The sequence below is a fragment of the Odocoileus virginianus genome, chromosome 17 (genome assembly GCF_023699985.2).
Source record: "Odocoileus virginianus isolate 20LAN1187 ecotype Illinois chromosome 17, Ovbor_1.2, whole genome shotgun sequence".
Classification (NCBI taxonomy): Eukaryota; Metazoa; Chordata; class Mammalia; order Artiodactyla; family Cervidae; genus Odocoileus; species Odocoileus virginianus.
Window position 1 is genome coordinate 57,446,893 of NC_069690.1, and position 21,026 is coordinate 57,467,918.

Here is a 21,026-nt window from a genome sequence, read left to right on the forward strand (position 1 = left end):
ACACACACACACACACATGTGCGCGTATGCTTGTGTGTGTGGTCAATCGCTTCAGTCCTGCCCAACTCTTCAGGACCCCATGGACTGCAGCCCACCAGGCTCCTCTGTCCATGGGATTCTCCAGGCAAGAATACTGGAGCGGTTGCCATGCCCTCCTGCAGGGGAAAGCCCATATATATGTGTCTCTGTGTGTGTGTGTGTATATATATACATTTATAATTTGAACTATTTCTGGAAGTGAGTTGGCTGCATGTGACAACAGTGTGTGAATTTGGTACAGTTTCAGATCTAGCAATTCCACTTGTAACAATTTATCCTGAAGAAACCATCATGAATGAGCAGAGAGACGTGGCTAATTTGTAGGGCTCTTTGTAGTAGCAGATTGTGAGTACGGCTTACCATCTAATAAATGTGGGCTTGTTTCATAGGTAATGGTACAATTGTATCATTGCTCATTACTTTTAATGTAGTCATTAAATGTGATAGAGTAGAAGCATGACAGAAAAAATAGAAAACATATTGTTTGGTGGAAAAAAATGAAAGAGGACTATAAAACATCTTGTACAATATATTTTTTTCTAAGTTTAAATACATTTAAATATGGAGAAAAGACAGAATGACATAAACAAATTATGGATTGTGACCCTCTCTGGTATGATATACTTTTTCTCCCCTTTTTTCTTCTAATTTGTCTATCTACATTTTCTAAAATTTTACAATGAACATGCATTCCTTCTGCAAAAAAAAAAAAAGAATACACAGGTATTTTCAGCTGGTACTTTGAAGCATCCCAATTCTGAGGCTCTTTAAAGGGAAAGGAAACCAATCGCTGTCTACAAGCATGTATTAGAACTTTTAAAAGGCAACTATAAATAGCCCAGAGAGGCTGACAGTCTTACGGACGTTCAAAGTCAGACACTGATGCTGTAACTTTTGCTGGAACAATTCACAGAAACAAATATAGTGACATTTATTTCATCTAAGTAAAACCAGATCTCATTTAAAACAAGGAAGTGGGGGAAGAGAGAGTTGGGTCAGGTTTGGCTGCTGGAGAGATCATGAAAGCAGATGGCCACAGATCAGGGCTACATACAGCAGAGTGTATAGTTCAAGTTCAACAGGCGCCTAAAGTGGCTCTTGTCCCTCAGTGCCACCTTGCCTCCCTTCCCCTTTCCAAAACCTATTAAACTGCTGATGCCTGCACTTCTTGGCTAGTACACTCAAGTCCGTTTTAAGGATCTTTCTTTTATCCTAATATTTGCAATCGCTTTGGAAAGAAAATGTTAAAAATTGTGCCATTTTTCAACTTGACTGCTTTAAGATCTATGTCAATGGATCTTTAAGACACAAGGAAATGATCTTTCGAGACAGATGAATTTGAAGAAGGCAATTAGAGGTTTATGATGCTGTGATTCAGTCGCTAAGCCCTGTCTGACTCTTTGCAAGCCCATGGACTACAGCGAGCCAAGCTCCTCTGTTCTCCACTATCTCTCGGAGTTTGCTCAAATTGATGTCCATATCTAACCATCTCACCCTCTGCCTCCTTCTTGTCTTCTGCCTTCAGTCTTTCCCAACATCAGGGTCTTTTCCAACAAGTTGGCTCTTCGCATCAGGTAGCCAAAGTACCGAAGCTTCAGCTTCAGCATCAGTCCTTCCAGGATTGATTTCCTTCAGGATTGATTGACTGGTTTGATCTCCTTGTTGATGGGCCTAATGAGCTGGCCCTAGCCAGTTCTTCGTAACTCATCTTTAGCAACCTAAAATCTCCTTAGATACCCCTGCAAGCAGTAGAGTATGAGTGCCGCTGCTTCGCTTGCTTTTGTGCCCCAATGGTTACTGGAGTGTAGTTGATTACAATGCTGTATCAGTTCCCACTCTACAGCAAAGGGAATCAGCTATGTGTATACACATATCCCCTCTTTTTCAGATTCCCTTCCATTTTAGGTCAGTACAGAGCACTGAGAAGAGTCTCCTGAGCTCTATGGTAGGTTCTCAAGTTACCTATCATATATGTAGTGCTGTATATACATCAATCCCATTAGAGAAAAGCAAACATCATCTGTCAGTGCATATATGTGGACTCTTTTAATCAAAAAATGGTACAGATGAACCCATTTACAAAGCAGAGATGGAGACGTGTGTTTTTTAAAGTGTAGTCTATTAACCACCTGATTCTGAGATTCTAGGGAAGCCTGTTACACCTGCAGATCTCCAGGCCCGAAAAGCGGCAGCTCACAGGTTGCTAGGAGGAGTAAATGAGCTATGTCCCCAAGCCTGCTTTCACAGTCCCTGGCATTTAATGAGGAGTTAACTGCAGTGCTCGTAGCTATGACTACAGTCCAAGTATCGATCCAAATGAGGAGAGAGAGAGAGTGAAGCATGGACCTAGAGATGATCATAACTAACTGAAGTAAGTCAGACAGAGATCATATGGCATCGCTTATATGTGGAATCTAATTAAAAGGGAGTTAAATGAAATTATTTACAAAATAGAAAAAGACTTACAGATTTCAAAAGCAAACACATGGTCACCAAAGGGAAAATGTGGGGTGGGTGTAGGGATAGGTTAGCAGTTTGGGATTAACATACATACACCACTCTAGATAAAGTAGATAACCCGTGCAAACCACAGTATAGCCCAGGGAACACTGCTCTATATACTGCAATAACTGATATGGGAAAGAATCTGAAAAAGAATGAATGCATGCATGTGTATAACTGAATCACTCTGCCATACACCTGACACACAGCTTTGAAAATCAGCTATACTCCAATCAAATTAATAAAAAAGAGTGAGAGATTGAGAGTTACCTGCCATTTTGCTTTTTCTAAGAATGACTAGATTGTCAACTTCCATGCTTGTTTAAAAGTTCCCTCCTTGCACATAATTGCCTTGATAAAACTTTCAAGGCTACCCAGGTAGGTCAATGGTAAAGAACTCACATGCCAACATAGGAGGCGAAAGAGACGTGAGTTTGATCCCTGAGTCGGGAAAATCCCCTGGAGTAGCAAATAGCAACCCACTAGGGGGTCCCATGGACAGAAGAGCCTGTCAAACTGCAGTCCTTAGGGTCACAGAGTCGGACATGACTGAAGTGACTTAGCATGCCCATAACCTTCAAGGAGCCATGCCAGAGGAACCGAGAAGAACCGCAACTATCACTCAGAATAGAACCCATTTCCTACCAGACACTCATGTTGCTTTCTAAATGCCAGGTCATCTATGGGCAACCTAGGATAGCTCCCATGTAGTCTGATTTGGGAGCTGCCCTGGTAGACCCTAACTGCCCGTTCCAAAGGAAACGGACGTTATGGGAAGTGTGTGTGCTATCATGTTTGACCTCCTCCAAGCTTGGTATGCAGGGAATTCCAACCAGAAACAAAGTCTTATCTCTCTATGGTTATATTCCCATTTTTGTGAGAATCACCTGCAAATTATCTCATTTTTTGGCAATTACAGAGAGCCTGTTTATTAATCTATTCAATCTTCTGGGTGTCATTAAACTCAAAAATGTCATTTGCTCATAGACCAGGAAATCCTTGGATAGTATCTACTACATCTTTGACCTTTAAATGATTGAGTGTCTCTTCTAAGCTGTCAAAATGAAAACTCATGGCATCTTTACTGGGGAGGAAAGCAAAGCAACTGTGATTGGCTCTTATTTCAGTTCCCATTTTCCTTTGTGGATACAGTCAGTTGGAGACAGTCTTCAAATAAAAGACAATTGATTTCCCTAGGAAGATTTGGATAGACAGGCCACTGAGACAATACCCTAAGCTCTGTGCTGCCTGTCACATGAGATTGGCTTTCTATTAGCCTGAGCCTTTTCAAGGGCACTTGGCAAAAAAGCATTGCCACTCACTACAGAAAACAGAAGATTTAGGCAGCTGGCAGAAGTTAGTGTGTTTGGTAGACTTGTGAGTTTCCATGTATTTCATTTCCTCTGCCTCTCCACTGATTGTACTTCAGTTTCCACTAGAGTGCTACAGAAGAAGAAGAAATCACCCTACCTAAGTTGGAAGGTTAGATTTCATTATCTGTGAATGCCTATACAAACAGGGGTGACCCAGGTTAGCAATGTTATGTTAATCGCTCAGTTGTGTCCAACTCTCTGCAAACCCTGTGGACTGCAGTCCATCAGGCACCTCTGTCCATGAACTTCTCCAGGCAAGAATACTGGAGTGGGTAGCCCTGTCCTTCTCTGAAGGGTACAAGGGGGACTCTTCCCGACCCAGGGATCAAACCCGGGTCTCCTGCATTACAGGCAGATTCTTAACCATCTGAGCCACCAGAGGTTAGCAATACTTGGCTTAAAAAGAGAAGTGGTTCCTCCAGCTCTGTCTTTGTTTTTCTTTCTCAAGGTTGCCTTGGCTATTTGGGATCCTTTGCATTTCCATACAAATTGTACATGTTTTTGTTCTAATTCTATTAAAAATGCCATTGGTAATTTGATAGGGATTACATTGAATCTGTAGATTGCTTTGGATAGTATAGTCATTTTCACTATATTGATTCTTCCAAGCCAAGAACATGGTGTAATCTCTCCATCTGTTTGTGTTGTCTTTGATTTGGTAACCTAGATGGGTGGGATGGGGGTAGGTGGGAGGGAGACTCAGAAGGGAGCAGATCTATGTATACACACGGCTGTTTGCTTCATTGTAAAGCAACTATGCATGTTAAGCTGCTTCAGTCACGTCTGACTCTGCAACCCTATGGATTATATTCCACCGGGCTCCTCTGTCCCCGGGATCCTCCAGGCAGGAATCCTGAAGTGGGCTGCCATTTCCTACTCCAACGGATTTTCCCTACCCAGAGACTGTACTCGGGTCTCCTCTGTCTCCTGCATTGGCAGGTGGATTCTTTACCACTAGTGCCACATGGGAAGCCCCAAGACAACTATACTCCAAAAAAAGAAGAAGAAGAAGTGATATGTTCCCAGCATTTCTTGGGCTGGAATATTCACTGAGTTGAACTCTGGGGAGGTGAGTCTGAAGCAGATGGGTGCACTTTCCCCTTAAATCTCCAGGTAAGATGTAAAGTAAGTCTTTCACCTGCACTGTAAGAGGCTCTATCCTACCAATGCCTGTAAGGAGCTGGAAAGGTCATGGAAGCAGCCTCTGCATATTCGTCAATTCAGTCAACCTTTAACTGCATGTGAGGCACGGTGAGGACTAGTCCCAAGGATTATGAAGATGATTACTGCCCTTGAGCTGACATCAGTCTTGCCAAGGACACCCCACAAGCTCTGTCAAGACAGCCCCCTGATCTACTGGTTAAGAATCTGCCTTGCAAGGCAGGGGACGTGGGTTTGATTCCTGTTCAGGGAACGACGATTCCACGTGCCGAAGTGCAACTGGACCCGCACGCCACAACTAGAGTTCATGATATGAAGGTGGCATCACATTGTAGATCCAAAAGAAAGGTGTTTAGGTTTGAGACCTCTCCCAGCATTTAAGGTGCAAAAGGCACCTCCCCAGGGTTTGTTTTACTTTTGTACTTAATACTTGATTTTCTAGGCAAACGAAGAAAGATGGTGGCATAGATAAACCATGGGAGGAAAGAAGTGAGAAATCGATTTGCATTTGGCTTGGAATAAATCACAGGCTCTGAAAAGCGTGCCCCATTTCTGTACATCGCTGGCTCGTAAAACAACTTTCTATTCCCTGAATCCAAGTTATCAGAGAGGCAGGATGTAATCAAGGGGAACATTCTGAGTAGTTGAGCAAAAGGTGGTTTATGAATTTTTATTTTTAATTCCTTGAGCTAATTCATCTAGCAAATAATCTGCCTATGGAAATTCAAGAGGTGCTAGGCTTGAACAAATAGACAGAATCCCCACATCCAAATCAAAATTCATTCTTAGGCAAGAATGTACACAGCACAGTGATGTGGAGAGAGATTTCCAATATGTTTTGAAAATTCCTCAATTTTTAGCTACTGATTTTATTAAAAATCATTCATAACTATTGTAACTGTAGCTGCCTTTCATGTGAGGCTGACTAGAGGAGGTAATGAAGAGGCATCTTTTCTCTGGTAATAAAAATAACTTTTGGCTTCAACTTAATAAAAATGCCAGCTTGCACCCATGTAAGGGAGATAACATTTCTGAAAAATTCATTCAATTGATGAGCCTTGGCCGTACTGCAGAAGTTTAAAATCTTAACAGAAAGAATATGCTATGAACTAAAATAATTGTTTCCCCTTCATAGAATCTAGGACCAGGAGAAGAACTATTGGTTTTTTAACTGAGAAATGTAAATATCATTGACAAATTAAACTCCCAAACCTCGTACAAATTTCCTGTAGAAAAACAAACTGGATGCCCTTGAAAAAAATCAGAAGCCTGCCCTCAAAGGCATGAGTACATTCAACAGCTTGTGAATATACTCATGTCAGCTTCCACACCCACAAACATTCAAGAGAGGAGAGGAGACATAATAGGTTGACGGGATATTTACTCTCTTAATCATTTGGATTAGGCTACATGGCACCACAATCTTGTGAAATCCACTCCCCAGCACCACCAACCAAGGGCTACCATTTGCTTCTTGGGTTCTAGGTCCCAGGGCTGAGACACAATATCTACATCTGTGCCATCAAGCCAAACTGGTGTCCACCTCCTGTCCCCTGCAGGGCCATGCATGACCTCTATTCTTGTCATCTGAATCTAAGAACACTCGTTGTCATGAAGCAACACATCAGGATGTGTGGGCATAAAGTCCTGGTCCATTTCCACTAGGAGGACTTTACTGTCAGTTCAATCGAACAGCACGAAGCAAAATCTCAACCCTCTAATAGGTGATGGCCAGGTGGTTGAGTGATGCATCCTGGGAGGTCCCACCCACAAGCAATGTGCGATGCTCATCAAGTCCTTCCACATGCTCCCAGGCTCCATGCTGGTGGCATGGGCTCCTCTGTCCTGCTGGGTCTCTTCTCGAGGGTCCTTAGCTCTGCAGCACTCTTTCATAGTCCTAAGAGCAAGCCCCAAACCCCTGTTTTGTTATACCTTCTTTTGGTTTGCAAATTAACAAACTAAATACTAGAGAAATGGAATTGTTCACTACCTATCATAGAGGTGAAAAGTGAAAGAAAGGATTGCAGCCCAGGTCTCCAAAGCTAGTTTCTAGATGGTGCATGAGAGTGAAAGTCATCGTCTTGGGTGCACATATCCTTTGTATACGAGACTTGAAGTAGGTTTCCTAGAATTAAGTGTGCTATTCCTATTAAAAAGCCAAGACACCATTTTTCCAACAAAGGTCTGCATAGTCAAAGCTATGGTTTTACCAGTAGTCATGTATGGATGTGAGAGTTGATCATAAAGAAGGCTGAGTGCTGAAGAACTAATGCTTTCAAATTGTGGTGCTGGAGAAGACTTCTGAGCATCCCTTGGACAGCCAGGAGATCAAACCAGTCTGTCCTAAAGGAAATCAACCCCGAATGTTCATTGGAAGAACTGATGCTCAAGCTGAAAGTCCAATACTTTGGCCACCTGATACTCATTGGAAAAGACCCTAATGCTGGGAAAGATTGAAAGCAGGAGGAGAAGCAGGTGACAGAGGATGAGATGGTTGGATGGCATCACTGATTCGATGGACATGAGTTTGAGCAAGTTCTGGGAGATAGCCAAGCCTGGTGTGCTGCAGTCCGCGGGGTCGCAGAGAGTCAGACACGACTGAGCCAGTGAACAATGACGATGCTGTTCCTGTAACTCCAAACACGCAGGTTGTGGGAAAATATTTGAGCATCTGAGGTTGTTTTTGTGCTTTCCTGAACTATGTCTAGCCAGTCCACTGATAAGATCAGCCCTTGATGTGCACACAAGCCTCAGAGACAGCCAACCAGCAAACCACCTGACCGAACCACGCAGAATCTAACGAGGGCCAGCAAGGGAGGAGGCCAGAGGAGGCCCAGTGCTGGGGCGGGGGTTGGGTAATGCCGCCCGTGAGAGCAGACGGGCCGATGCCTTTTCACGGAGAAGAACGTTTCCACTGGTGAGATGACAGGGCCCGCGCGTGGGTTGGAGGGAAGGCCCGTTGCCACTGGGAGCCCTTTGGAATTGAGCCAAAGTGTTTGAACACAAAGGGAAAAGCAATCCCGTGTGAGTGATGTCACAGAGCATCCTGAGGAAAGGGGCAAGGATAAAGCTTCCTACTGCTTGGATCCAAAGAACACAAGCTTGTTTTGGCATCAGTTCCTTCTGCAACCAGAAGCGTGACTCCTTTTTTTTCTTTTCAAGTGTGGGTCTTCTGTGCTGCACAGGGCAGGCTTCTCTCTAGTTGCGGCAGGTGGAGGCTCCTCCTTGTGGTGATGCATGCGCTTCTCATTGTGGAGGCTGCTCTTGTGGCCAAGTACGGGCCCTAGGCACGCGGGCTTCAGGAGGCGCGGCTCCCAGGCTCCAGAGCACAGGCTCAATGACTGGCTCCCGGGCTTACCTGCTCTACGCCACGTGGGATCGTCCCAGACCGGGGACCACACCCGTGTCTCCTGCATGGGCAGATGGAGTCTTAACCACCGAGCCACCAGGGAGAAATAGACTGTTCTTAAAAGAGAGAAAAAGAACTCAGCCGGGAGCACAACTCCGATACACAAACTAACGCACCCAGGACCACGTCTCCTCTAGGGGGCTACAAGCCTCCAGAGGTACTATCCTCTGCCTTCTCATCCCAGGGCCAGGTATGAAGCAAGTTGGAACCACCCTTATCACCCAAAGTTCTCCTAAGTCATTTGAACTCGCCACTACAAAGCCATCTGGCCCTTCCCCTGCACACCCGGACAGAAGCTGGCTGTGACCTGCCCTTGACCTCGCTGCTTTCTCCTGCCTCCCCCCACCCCCTCCTGTCCTCTCCACGTGGTCTGTGCTGCACGCCGCATGCACCGTGGGCCTCAAGGACCTTCAAGTCCATAACGCATTTGATTTTTCCCTGAGACTCATGGCCACACCTGACTGCCCATCTCATGAAACAATACAAAGCAATCTAAGGGTGGGAGGACAGAAATCACATTTCCACCTTCACTGCGAAAGAAGTGCCCCCAGGGGAAGAAGGTACTATGTTCCAGTCCAGATTCTTTTAGAGGGGAAAGAGTGCCTTCTTCCACTGCGGAGGTTCACCTTATGGCCCTGTGCATGAAGGACCGCATGTTCTGAGCCTTGCAGCCTCAGAGGTCATCATTAAGCCTGATGCAGCAGTTGGTGGTGGAATACAGCTGGCTATGCTCACGGCTGCAGCCGGTGGGCCTGGGGAGCTTCGAGGGTCATCCCCATGGCTGGGAGCACATATTTAGGGAGAAGATGGTGGTGCCTTTCTAGGTACCACATCTAATGTGTGTGGGCTGAGAGCCAATAGGATGGCCAGACCCCAGAGGCCAAGGATTTTGATTGTCCACTGGAGCAGGACCCTGGCTGTGCTTGGCGGGAGGCCCCCCAGCGACTGTGGACGAACGGGGATTCAGCGGGGCTGACGGAGGAGAGTGTGGGGGGAAGGACTCGGAGGGCTTCTGTGTTTGCTTCTTAGCCACGTAGTGAGAGGCCGACAAGGAAGGGAAATACAGGGCTGCGCAGTTCAGGAGAGGCTGGACTTCCCTGGTGGTCCAGTGGACAAGAATCCGCCTGCCGTCGCAGTGGTCACGGTTCGATCCCTGGTCCGGGAGGATCCCACATCCTGCATCACACCTAAACCCGCATGCCGCAACGACTGCAGCCACGCGCCCTGGAGACTGAGCTCCGAAACGACAGAACCCAGGGCATCGAGAAGCCGGCACTGCACCTGGGGAGCAGCCCCCGCTCCCTGCAGTTACAGGAAAGTGCATGCAGCAGGGAAGACCCAGCACAGCCAAAAATAGATTAATACAAGCAATACATATTTTAAAAAGAGAGGTGAGTGTGGGCAGCAGGCAGACACAGAGGAAGGTGATCGCTCACATCAAACAGGTGTGGATAAAAGCAGCCGAGCCTGTGTGTGGAGCTGGGCTTCAGGATGGGGCACCAGACTCAGGGTGGGCAAGGGTTGTGTACCGTCCCCAGCGTGAACAGAAACACTTCTTAAGCGCCCGCACTTTACATCCATGAATTTGTTTAGTTTCCTTGCAAAGCCTGTGAACTAGGTATTAAGACCATCCCCATTTTGAGGATGAGGAATTTTTTACATTTATTTTATTGGAGTGCAGTTGATTTATAATGTGTTAATCTCTGCTGTCAGCAAAGTGAACCAGTTATACATACACATGTATCCACTCTTCTCTAGTCTCGTCCCATATAGGTCATCACAGAGCAATGAGTAGATTCCTGTGCTGTACAGTAGGTCTTTAAAGCTATCGTTTCACATACAGTAGTGTGTATAGGGGAGGGGTAAATTGGGAGATCGGGGTATATGTATATATATATTTTTTCATATTCTTTCCTATTATGGTTTATCATGTATATTGAATTTAGCTACCTGGGCTTCCTTCATAGCTCAGTTGGTAAAGAATCTGCCTGCAATGCAGGAGGCAATTCCTAGGTCGGGAAGATCCCCTGGAGAAGGAAATGGCAATTCATTCCAGTATTCTTGCCTGGATAATCCCATGGGCAGAGGAGCCTGGCGGGCTACAGTCCACGGGCCGCAAGAGTCAGACACGATTTAGCAACTAACCACCACCACCTGTGTGATAGAGTAGGACCTTGTTTATCCATTCTATATATAATAGTTTACAAGGGATAAAGAAGGGCTTCCCTGGTGGCTCAGTGGTAAAGAATCTGCCTGCAATGCAGGAGACTCGGGTTTGATTCTTTGGTCAGGAAGATCCCCTGGAGGAGGGCATGGCAACCGACTCCAGTATTCTTGCCTGGAGAGTCCCATGGCAGGATCTTGGCAGGCTTACAGCCCATAGGTTAGCAGAGTTGCAACCTATGGACTAAAATGACTTAGCATGCAAGCGATAAGCAATTAAAGCTTAACTAGTTTGGTAGATTTATCTGGAGTCAAAAAGAAAGCCAATACTGAGGGGAAAAGGACCATAAGAAAGTCAGTTCCTTCCAGAGATAAAGTTCTAAGCTTTAATGAGGAAAGGAGCTGTTGGCAGAGGAAGCAGGGTGAAGGTGATTCTTTGGATTTGATCTCAGAAAAAAAAAAAAAAAAACCAAGAGGAGGCCCAGTCACTAGGACTGGGTAGCTTGTTCAGAGCAGCACTGGAAACTCGGCTGAGTTCTTTAGGACATTGTTTCTGAGCCACTCAGGTGCAGTCGGGATTGACCCGTCTCAGAACAAGCAGCTGATGGGCATGCGTGTGGGGTCCAGTCCCCTAGGCCCCAGGCACTGGGAACATTCACAGCAGGGAAATCTAGGCAGAGGATTCCACTGAAAGCTGACCCATCCCCAAGCTCAGGAGGTCAGCAAAGAGGAACAGAGAGGAAGGGAGGAGTGGCCAACAAGCTGAAAGATCTTTCCCAGAAAATCGAGGCCAAGAGTCAACAAGAACAGATTTTCATCCACACAGAACTCTCCGCGAAAGTAATAAAAGTTTGTTGAACTGGAAAGACTCCATCACTGAAGTCTAATGTTCAATTCTGGATGTTTTGTTTTTCAGGAGAAGTCACGGAGGTAGTGAAGAATTGGTACAGGAGACCTAGGAAAAGAATGGAAGAAGCAGGAGATGTTCACTTGTGGATTCAAAAACACTTTGTTGTTGTTCAGTTGCTAAGTAAGTCATGTCCAACTCTTTGTGAACCTGTGGACTGCAGCAGGCCAGGCTTCCCTGTCCTTCACTGTCCCCCAAAGTTTGCTCAGATTCATGTCCATTGAGTCAGTGATGCCATCCAGCCATCTCATCCTCTGTCATCCCCTTCTCCTCCTGCCATCAATCTTTCCCAGCATCAGGGTCTTTTCCAGTGAGTTGGTTTTCCCCATCAGGTGGTCAGAGTATTGGAGCTTCAGCTTCAGCATCAGTCCTTCCAATGAACACCCAGGACTGATCTCCTTTAGGATGGACTGCTTTGATCTCCTTGCAGTCCAGCGCACTCTCAGGAGTCTTCTCCACACCACAGTTTGAAAGCATCAGTTCTTTGGTGCTCAGCCTTCTTTGTGGTCCAACTCTCACATCCGTACATGACCACTGGGAAAGCCATAGCTTTGACTATACAGACTTTTGTCAGTAAAGTGCTATCTCTAATTTTTAATTTGTTGTCAAGGTTTGTCATATCTTTTTCTTCCAAGGAGCAAGCATCCTTTAATTGCATGGCTGTAGTCACCACCCGTTTTAGAATCTCCAACAATCTGGTGAAGAGCAAGGCTACTGATTCAAAAAATGGATGACCACTTGAAGAATATATATATATATAGAAGAATTTCCTGAATTTGTTAGCAAGTTGAACTAGGCAACTCTGAACGCTTCTTCTTATACAAAGATTTAAAGGTTTTTATGGTGTTTTTCACTAACTAGTAAATAGCACTTCATGAAATTAACAGCTTTATGAAATGAACAATGGTGAAAGACAGATTAAGAGGATTAAAAGTGAAGTGTAAGAAAGACCTCATCTTCTCATTAAAGTAAAAACAGTTGGGTCTACTTTTTAATTTTAAATAATTATGAGCCATACTTTCATGCCAATAGGAAAGATCAGACTGGCCCATGTTTCGGTACTGCTTACACCCTTTGTTCATTGCATCAGCTTTTTAGTTGATCTGTCTTTACTTTCATTTTGTATTTCTGTGTGTGTCCTAAATTTAAAAAAAAAATCTCAGGCCAAATCATAGATTTTTCTTAAGAGAAAAATTAGGGGAAGCCCAGAATAATGACTGACAGGGACGTTCCAAAGATAGGAGATGCCTCTGGATCTGTTAGTCTTGCGTTCCAGGCTGCTTGTCTGTTGTCTCCTCACTAAGTTGTGTCTGACCCTTTGTGACCCCACGGACTGCACCCCGCCAGGCTCTTCCGTCCGTGGGATTCCCCAGGCAAGAACACTGAGGGGGTGGCCACGCCCGCCTCCAGGGGACCCTCCCCTCCCAGGGATGGAACCAGTCTCTTGCGTCGGCAGGTGGCTTCTTACCGCTGGACCACCAGGGAAGCTGGCTCCAGGCTTCCCTTCAATGCAAATGTGAGGTCTCTTGCAAGGAACCCAACTTCAGGTTTTGATGGTTTGGGTCCCAGAAAGCCTTTATCAGGTACTTTTCACAACCTGCTATTCCATTTATATTATTTTGCAATGCAAACAAATGAGTGTCTTTATCTGAATCATTTAGATTTGATTTTTGGAGTCTGAGTGATTTCTATGGGAATCTCATCTCTACCACTTAGCTGTGTGAATTCCGACCAGTCGTCTTACCTCTTTTCATCCCCACCCCTTTAAAAGGATACTGATGGGAATGAAATCAGGTCTCATTATAAAATGATAGGTGTGCCCCAAATGTCAGTGGCTTTCATCTGGACAAAAACAGGAATTTGCCTTGGCTGATTGGAAGCAGTCACAGTGATCATGATGGGCGTAGATGCTTTTGACAACTTTTTTTTTTAGTTGGAGAGCAACTGCCTTACAGCATTGCGTTAGTTTCTGATGTACAACAAGAATCATCTATGTGGATACATGTATCTCCTCCCTCTTGGACCTCCCAGCCCACCGCACCCCCACGCCCCCGGCCCAGGTCGTCACAGAGCATCGAGCCACGCTCCCTGGATTACACAGCGGCTTCCCACCAGCTCTCTTTTCACACACGGCGGTGTGTATGTCACTGATACTCTGTGGCCTCCTCCCCCTCCCCGTCTGTTCTCTACATCTGCGTCTCTACCCCTGAGGGGCAGGTGTTTTGATTTTTAAAAAGATCAAAATGTGAAATGACTGGTTTGTCTTTATGAAATCACATGCACACAGAAGAATGTCCCTGGCCCAGACGCTTGACCCTCTTGACCCTTGACCTCCTTCTTGATTCTCATCACCCCTCATGCCAGCCCCTCCCGCATACCTTCACTGGACCTCGGCTGCATCACTGAGAAGATTGGCCTCATCAGAGAGGCGCGGCCCAGCCACGGAATGTGGGCGTCTGGAAGCAAACAGTGGAATACTGCTGATCAAAACACCACGTGAGCAGCGGGTTGAGGCTGGTGCAAACTGCCAGGACTAAGGGGTGGAGGTGGAATGAACTGGGAGGTTGGGGCTGACACATATACACTATTGACACTGGAGATCAAGCCAGCAAATCCTAAGGAAAGCAACCGCTAATATTCACTGGAAGGACTGATGCTGAAGCTGAAGCTCCAATACTTGCGCCACCTGATCTGAAAAAAGCTGACTGGTTGGAAGAGCTGACTCCTTGGAAAAGACCCTGATGCTGGGAACCACTGAAGGCAGGAGAAGAAGGCGGCGACAGAGGATGAGATGACTGGATGGCATCATCAACTCAATGCACATGAGTTTGAGCCAACTCTGGGATATAGTGGGGGACAGAGAAGCCTGGCGTGCTGCAGTCCATGGGGTCGCAAAGAGTTGGACACAACTGAGCAACTGAACGATAGCAACATAAAATAGACAACAGATGGGAATCTACTATATGGCTCACTGACATCTATTCAGTGCTCTGTGCTGACCTAAGTGGGCGGAAATCGCAGCAAGAGGGGACGTGTGTGTACGTGTGGCTGATTCACCTCACTGTACAGCAGAGATGAACACAACATTGTAAAGCAACTATGTGTCAATAAAAGTTGGTTTAGAAAATTGCCACAACTTTGACATCACAGGTATTTGGCCTTTCTTACTGCAAAACTGCAACTGGCTGGTAATTTTCTCAAACCTGAGAAGAAGATGTGTGTTCCTCAGAGTGGAGCCTCAGAGTTGAGATACGACTTTAAGCTTAGCTGATAACTGACTATCACCGTCTGTATCAGTTTCCCTCTTCTCTAAAATGAAGCTAATAATAATTGTCTCCATTGAGCATGTGCTCCCTGTGTGTTCCAGGTACCGTATCGAAGGAGATTAAATGATATATAGGAGAGAGAAAGGTCATGAAAGGCTTTTGAGAAGGAGGCAGGCTGAAGTGAGTCACTTGGGAAGGGCAGGCTGTACCATCAGGGCTGTGGGCTCTCAGGACCTTTAGGGATATTCCCCAGGCCCATCTGAATTCTCGGAAAGATTTCAAGGCTCACCGGAAGATAAAGAAGGAGGGGGAAGGGCTTTTAAAAAGGAAAGCTTAGGAACTTCTTTAGCGCTCCAGTGGTTTAGAATTCTTCCAGTGCAAGGAGTGAAGTTTCAGCCCCTAGTTGGGAAGTTAAGATTCCACATGGCTTACGGCCAAAAAAACAGAATATAAACAAGAGAAGCAATATTGTAACAAATTCAATAATAGACTTAAAACTGGGGCATATCAAAAGAAAATGAAAAGCTTCAAGAGTTTCATAACTAAGATGAATTTATGGTTAAACATGGGCTTCTCAGGAAGCTTGGCAGTAAAGAATCTGCCTGCAATGCAGGAGATGTAAGGCCTCCTGGAGGAGGGCACAGCCGCCCACTCCGGTATTCTTGGCCAGAGAATCCCACCTACAGAGGAACCAGGTGGGCTACAGTCCTTGGGGCTGTAAAGAGTCAGACATGGCTCAGTGGCTAAACAATAATGACAACATGGCTAAACCCAGAGACCTGCATCTATGCAGCACTGGACTTTCCAGGTAAACAAGTTACATGCATATCAGCCTTTGCTCACTTCACCAGAGAAATAAAATCTGAAGCCATGGGCTGTTAACTGATGTTATCGACTCCATGGCAACCCAACAGGTTGCAAACCAAAAGACAAGAACAGCAGAAGAACATGTAAAGTTTAAAAGCCCAGCGCTTTCCTACCCTATCAGACTTCAATGCCTGAAGAGTTTCCTATTCATCGATGATACCCTTCAGCAGTTTTTCTTTTTCCTAATGAGTCTTTACAGTATTTCTGTCTGTATTATTAGCTGTAAAGGCATGATGAGCACCAAATAAACAACAGCATATCTTAGCACACAGTCTCAAATCCTCAACGCCACTCTGTTGTCACTGGGGGAAGGGAACGAGTGACGCAGACACACAAAAAGAGGGTCTTATGAATGACTGTTTCCACAGGAAATTGAGGACTCATTCTTTTCCGCATTGTCCCACGTCAATAAGCCATGTTAGTCTGAATAAGTCATCATGCTTTTAAGTCTCTCTCTCTGATGGTTACTTCCCTGATCTAAAAATGGTACTTGCTTTCTAATCTGCTTGATTCAGCTCTCCCTGGAGATTATAGGAAGGAAAGAAAGACTCCTTCTAGCCCTAGACTGGACAGCAATAAAGCCATGACCAGAGAACCAAAGGAAGCATCGTTAAAGGTGCCCACCCCAAAAAAGAATGAGCTTCCGAGAGCAGAAGAGCACTTCGTTCAAGCTCGGTTCCCTCTGGAACCCACTACGTGGTCTCACCTTAGTGACAGGTGGTGAAGCGCAGCTCAGACCCCGTGTCCTGTGCGTCTCACGGGAGCGTGGTGGCTGGCGCTTGGGGGTTCTTTCCGCCCTGCTCCTCCGAGCTCTCTCTGCAGCCATCGGCGCCCACCGCCATGGAGATGAGAAAGCCCACCGGGGAATCTGGCTCTCCTTTGCCTTTCCGGACGCATTCAGCAGATACAAAGGCCACAGAGCTCTCCGCTCGGCTCCAGTGAATCAACACTTTCTTTCCCTTGTTCCCATGCCTACCCATACGACACAGTCTTGCCAGTGGTGACTTCCAGAAAGCAAGAGTCCAGAAGAAAAAGCCTCCCTTCCTGCCCATCGATACCTTTGTCTTTTAAACTTATTTAACAAGGCTCTCCCCCATTCACAAAACAACCCAAAACTGCCCTTAAACATCTCATAGTCCCAAAGGAGGGATTTTTTTTTTTTTCTTCTCACTAACTCCAGGACTTGAACAACTTTTTCCAAGTGTGTTCTTCTTATCTTCTTAAGTGCGGGTGCCCTAGATTGTCACTGTAAGGATTTTCTGTGCAAACACACACCCTTCTGACCGTGCAATCATACACTCAAGGCAAAGAGCGTTTCATTTGGGTTCCAAGGATGTGTGTGCCCCAGAAGACCGCTGACAACCTCAGTAATGGTTTCCAGGGCTGCATTTAGATTGTTTAGCATTTCATTTGGGTTCCAAGGATGTGTGTGCCCCAGAAGACCGCTGACAACCTCAGTAATGGTTTCCAGGACAGCATTTAGGTTGTTTTTCTGAGAATCCAGTTCTATTTTCTGGCTTGTCTCTTTGTTGTAAGTTTGGGATGTGAGAGAATAAGTCTCTTAGTCAATGTCCATTTTCTTCACCTGTTGGGAAGTCTTTTCATTTGGAATGAACTAGCCATGAAAATGTGGCCATTTCCAAGAAATTGAGTGGATGCTAGTGCCAATTAGTAAGATGATGGAAGTAGGAGAGAAGGGATTTTTAGGTGGGGGACTCTTCAGCTGAGGTTTTATCATGGTAATGGGGTACATTCTCTAACAACCAAAGGAAGAGGTCAGGTAGACAACACACACGCGTTCTTCTGTAATTTCAGGAGAGGTGTAGGACTGGAGGTTATGAATACACCTGTGGCATTTACAGCCAGGAACATGGGTGAGACCACACAAGGAGAGAGGGCGGTTAGAAAAGAGGAAGCTCCCAGCGACTAAGGTCTGGGGTGAGTCAATCTGAAGCTGGGCAGGTGAGAGCAGGCTGAAAAGGCGAGTTTCTTGCAGCTGAAAGAAAACCGTGAGATGTGGCATGAGGTGAAGACAGTAACACAAGAGAAAGGGACTGAGCTTCTGTGCCGGAGGTTGGTAAGGAGTCAAGACGAGGACTCGGAGCTGAGTGTCGGGTGTTGCCCCGTGATGTCTGGTAGCTCTGATGAAAGGTGTCTCAGTAGAGTTTCGTCGACAAATGCCTAATTAGATCAGGAATGAGAAGAAGTGGCGATCACACACGTCTGCTTTGTGAGGAGCTCTCCTGTCAAATGGAGTAGAAAACGGGGGTGCTGGGCTGGGAAGGAAGGCGGGGCTCAGGAGGGGGTTATTTTTCAGGGAGTTTTCTTGTTCTAACAGGAGAGATGGACAGTTTGCCGCATAAGATGCTGTCATCTTAGTAATATTTGATTACGTAAAGGCCCTCCAATGACTCTCGTGTGTCATTTTTATTAAAAAATAAGTACTGCTTGGGACGTCCTTGGCCATCCAGGGTTAAGACTTCACCTCCCAGCGCCGGGGTGTGGTCGGGGGTGGGGGGTTGATCCCTGGCTGGGAACTAAGATCCTAGGTGCCTCCCAGCCAAGAAAGCAAAACATGAAACAGAAGCGATGTTGTAACAAATGCAATAACGACTTTTAACAAAAATGGTCCACATCAAAAAAATCTTAAAAAAAAAAGTATTTCTTTTGAGAGTCTTAAAGAAGGTGTCCTAAACACAAGAGAAAGAAAACACCTATGAAGAATAAAACCAAAACAACAAAGAAAATGGTAAAGGATCACACAGAGAGCTCATTACTTTAAATGTAAATGGACTGTGTGTGCTAAGTCACTTCAGACGTGTCTGATTCTGTGCGACCCTGTGGACTGTAGCCCACCAGGCTCCTTGGTCAATGGAATTTTCCAGGCAAGAATACTAGAGTGGGTTGCCATGCCCTCCTCCAGGGGATCTTCCTGACCCAGGGATCGAACCTGCGTCCCTTACGTCTCCTGCAGACAGGCAAGTTCTTGAATGCACCAAACAAAAGACATAGACTAACTGCATGGATGAGACTGTGCATGTACGCACTTCCCCTTGCCACGTCAGTCTACTTAAGCCCCCAGCTTGCCACGCTGCACAGCCTGTGAGACTGTAGTTTCCCAACCTGTGACTGCACTCAGCCCCCAGCAGTGGAAGCACCAAGCCCGAACCATCAGACCACCTAGTAATCCCCCAAAAGCAACCACAGTCACAATTTGTTCTCATTCACTTGCTGGTTGGGTCCAACTCTCTGTGTGACCCTGTGGACTGTAAACCGCCAGGCTCCTCTGTCCATGGGATTTTCCAGGCAAGAAGACTGGAGTGGGTTGCCATTTCCTTTCCCAGGGGATCTTCCTGACCCAGGGATCAAACCTGTGTCTCCTGTATTGGCAGGCAGATTCTTTACCACTGAGGCATCAGGGAAGTCCTATTTGCTCTCACGGTTTCATTATAGAATCAAGAGGAAAGAGTGAAATGCTATAATTGGACCAATAACAGTGTCTGCTTTAGGCAAGTTTCATTACCAACCATATGTGAGTTAAAAGTGAGTAATCAAGTTTAAAAAAATTTTTTTTCTCTCCCATTTTTTCCTACGGTATGCAAAATACTTTGCTTAATTTCATCTTAAATAAAACATCGTTTATATCATTGCATAAACCCATATAAACTATAGAAAAAATAAAACCTTTCAATAGCTTCTCAGTAAAAATTAGTTAAAATAGCTCTAACATTAATCTATAAATTAGTCACAGTCTAATCCTGGTGGCTCAGTGGTAAAGAATCCAAAAATCCCCCTGCCAATGCAGGAGACATGGGTTTAAACCCTTGGTCAGGATGATCCCCTGGAGGAGGAAACGGCAGCCCACTCCAGTGCTCTTGCCTGGGAAATCCCAGGGACAGAGGAGCCTGGCGGGCTGCAGTCCACGGGGTCACAAAAGACTTGGACACGACTTAGCAACTAAACAGCAACAAGAAAACAAATGTAGACTCTAGGTGATGGGCAGAGCTATTAACATCACGTTCCATACCTAACGGAAAGCGCGACATTGTTTGGCATAGCTTCAGTTCCTGCTGAAGCCATGGCTTTGGACAGACCCAGACGAACTTCACAGGAGTCCCTTGTGCTGGCCGGAGGGCTTCCTGCTGTTCTAACCATCCTGCGGGTGAAGGAGGAGACAGAGGAAGCATCTGAACCTCTCACTGCCAAACAGGGCATTCCTCTCCAGCCTCTCAGGGAAGTCTCGTCCGTCACCTACGTCCATAGCTTATTTACAACTCAGACTTATTTTCCTCTCTCTGGCCAAACTGTACCAAGGTGGGGTAGCTGGCAGTAATAGATTTCAACATCTGGACTTCAGATGTTGATCAGAGATCAATCTGTGGTCAACGGATTAGCAAGGACTTCGTCTCAAATCAGTGATCATTGTCCCATTTAAAAACGTAAGGAGGCGCCATACAAAATTCTATTTGGGTTTTTTTTCGCTCTGAACTGGAATGAATTACTTGTCCTGCTGCTTGTTTTACCATCTACCAAACACACACATTCCCGGGCGAAGACCCTGTGGGAACTGCCACAGTGTTAAGACGGGCGCTGCCGGGAGAGTTGTTGCTGTTTTTGTTTAGTCTCTCTATCGTGTCCGACTCTTTTGCAAACCCGTGGACTGCAAGCCCACCAGGCTCCTCTGTCCATGGGGTTTTCCAGGCAAGGAGGCTGGAGTGGGTCGCTGTTTCCTTCTCCAGGGGGTCTTCCCTACCTAGGGATTGAACTCACATCGCCTACACTGACAGGCAGATTCATCACCCTGAGCTGCCCTGGGAGAGGTCATCTTAAACCCTCAGATCCTGTGAGCCCACCTTGCCACCGCCCCCCGAGGTGGACCTCGGCTTCTGGGGGACATTGTCGCTGACAAGGACCGCAGTGCCCCGCTCATGCTTTCTTCCTGCTCTGTGATGACTCAGCTCCCTCAGTGAGGACATCCTCCCTTAAACTCAGACAAACATGTGTCTCCCGTGGCTCTCACAGGACGTTCCTCTCCCATTCTACTCCCGATAGCCAGTTCTTTTGACAAAAACGAGAAAAATCTCACGCTTACTTCTTACCTTCCAAGTCAGATTTCACTTCCTTCAGGAAAAACCCTCCAAAGCCTCCTAGGATCCTGATATGCAGACTGATGATTTCACTTGTCAGGTTTGAAACTGAAGAGGGTTGGGACCAATGATAAAATGGTGAGTCACCAAGACTCCAGGTGTCGACCAAGATGGCTGGGATATCTAGCTTGTTCACGAGCGGTTGTTTGCAGGCAAATTTTAATGATAGGCTCTCCGAGGGGAAAAGAAGGA

The 21,026-nt window shown here is 46.0% G+C and overlaps 1 protein-coding gene across 2 annotated transcripts in view; it reads right to left on the reverse strand.

The window, feature by feature from the left end:
* The window catches only part of KCNJ16 (potassium inwardly rectifying channel subfamily J member 16), a 62,847-nt gene that overhangs the window by 10,693 nt on the left and 31,128 nt on the right, over positions 1-21,026 (reverse strand). The window contains exon 1 of one of the 2 annotated variants that reach the window (XM_070480066.1): positions 16,394-16,681. The exons of the other annotated variant lie outside the window; for it this stretch is intronic. The gene's annotated coding sequence lies outside the window, so the exon portion shown is untranslated. Of the gene's footprint in view, positions 1-16,393; positions 16,682-21,026 lie in introns of those variants that run through there. 2 annotated transcript variants of the gene reach the window in all.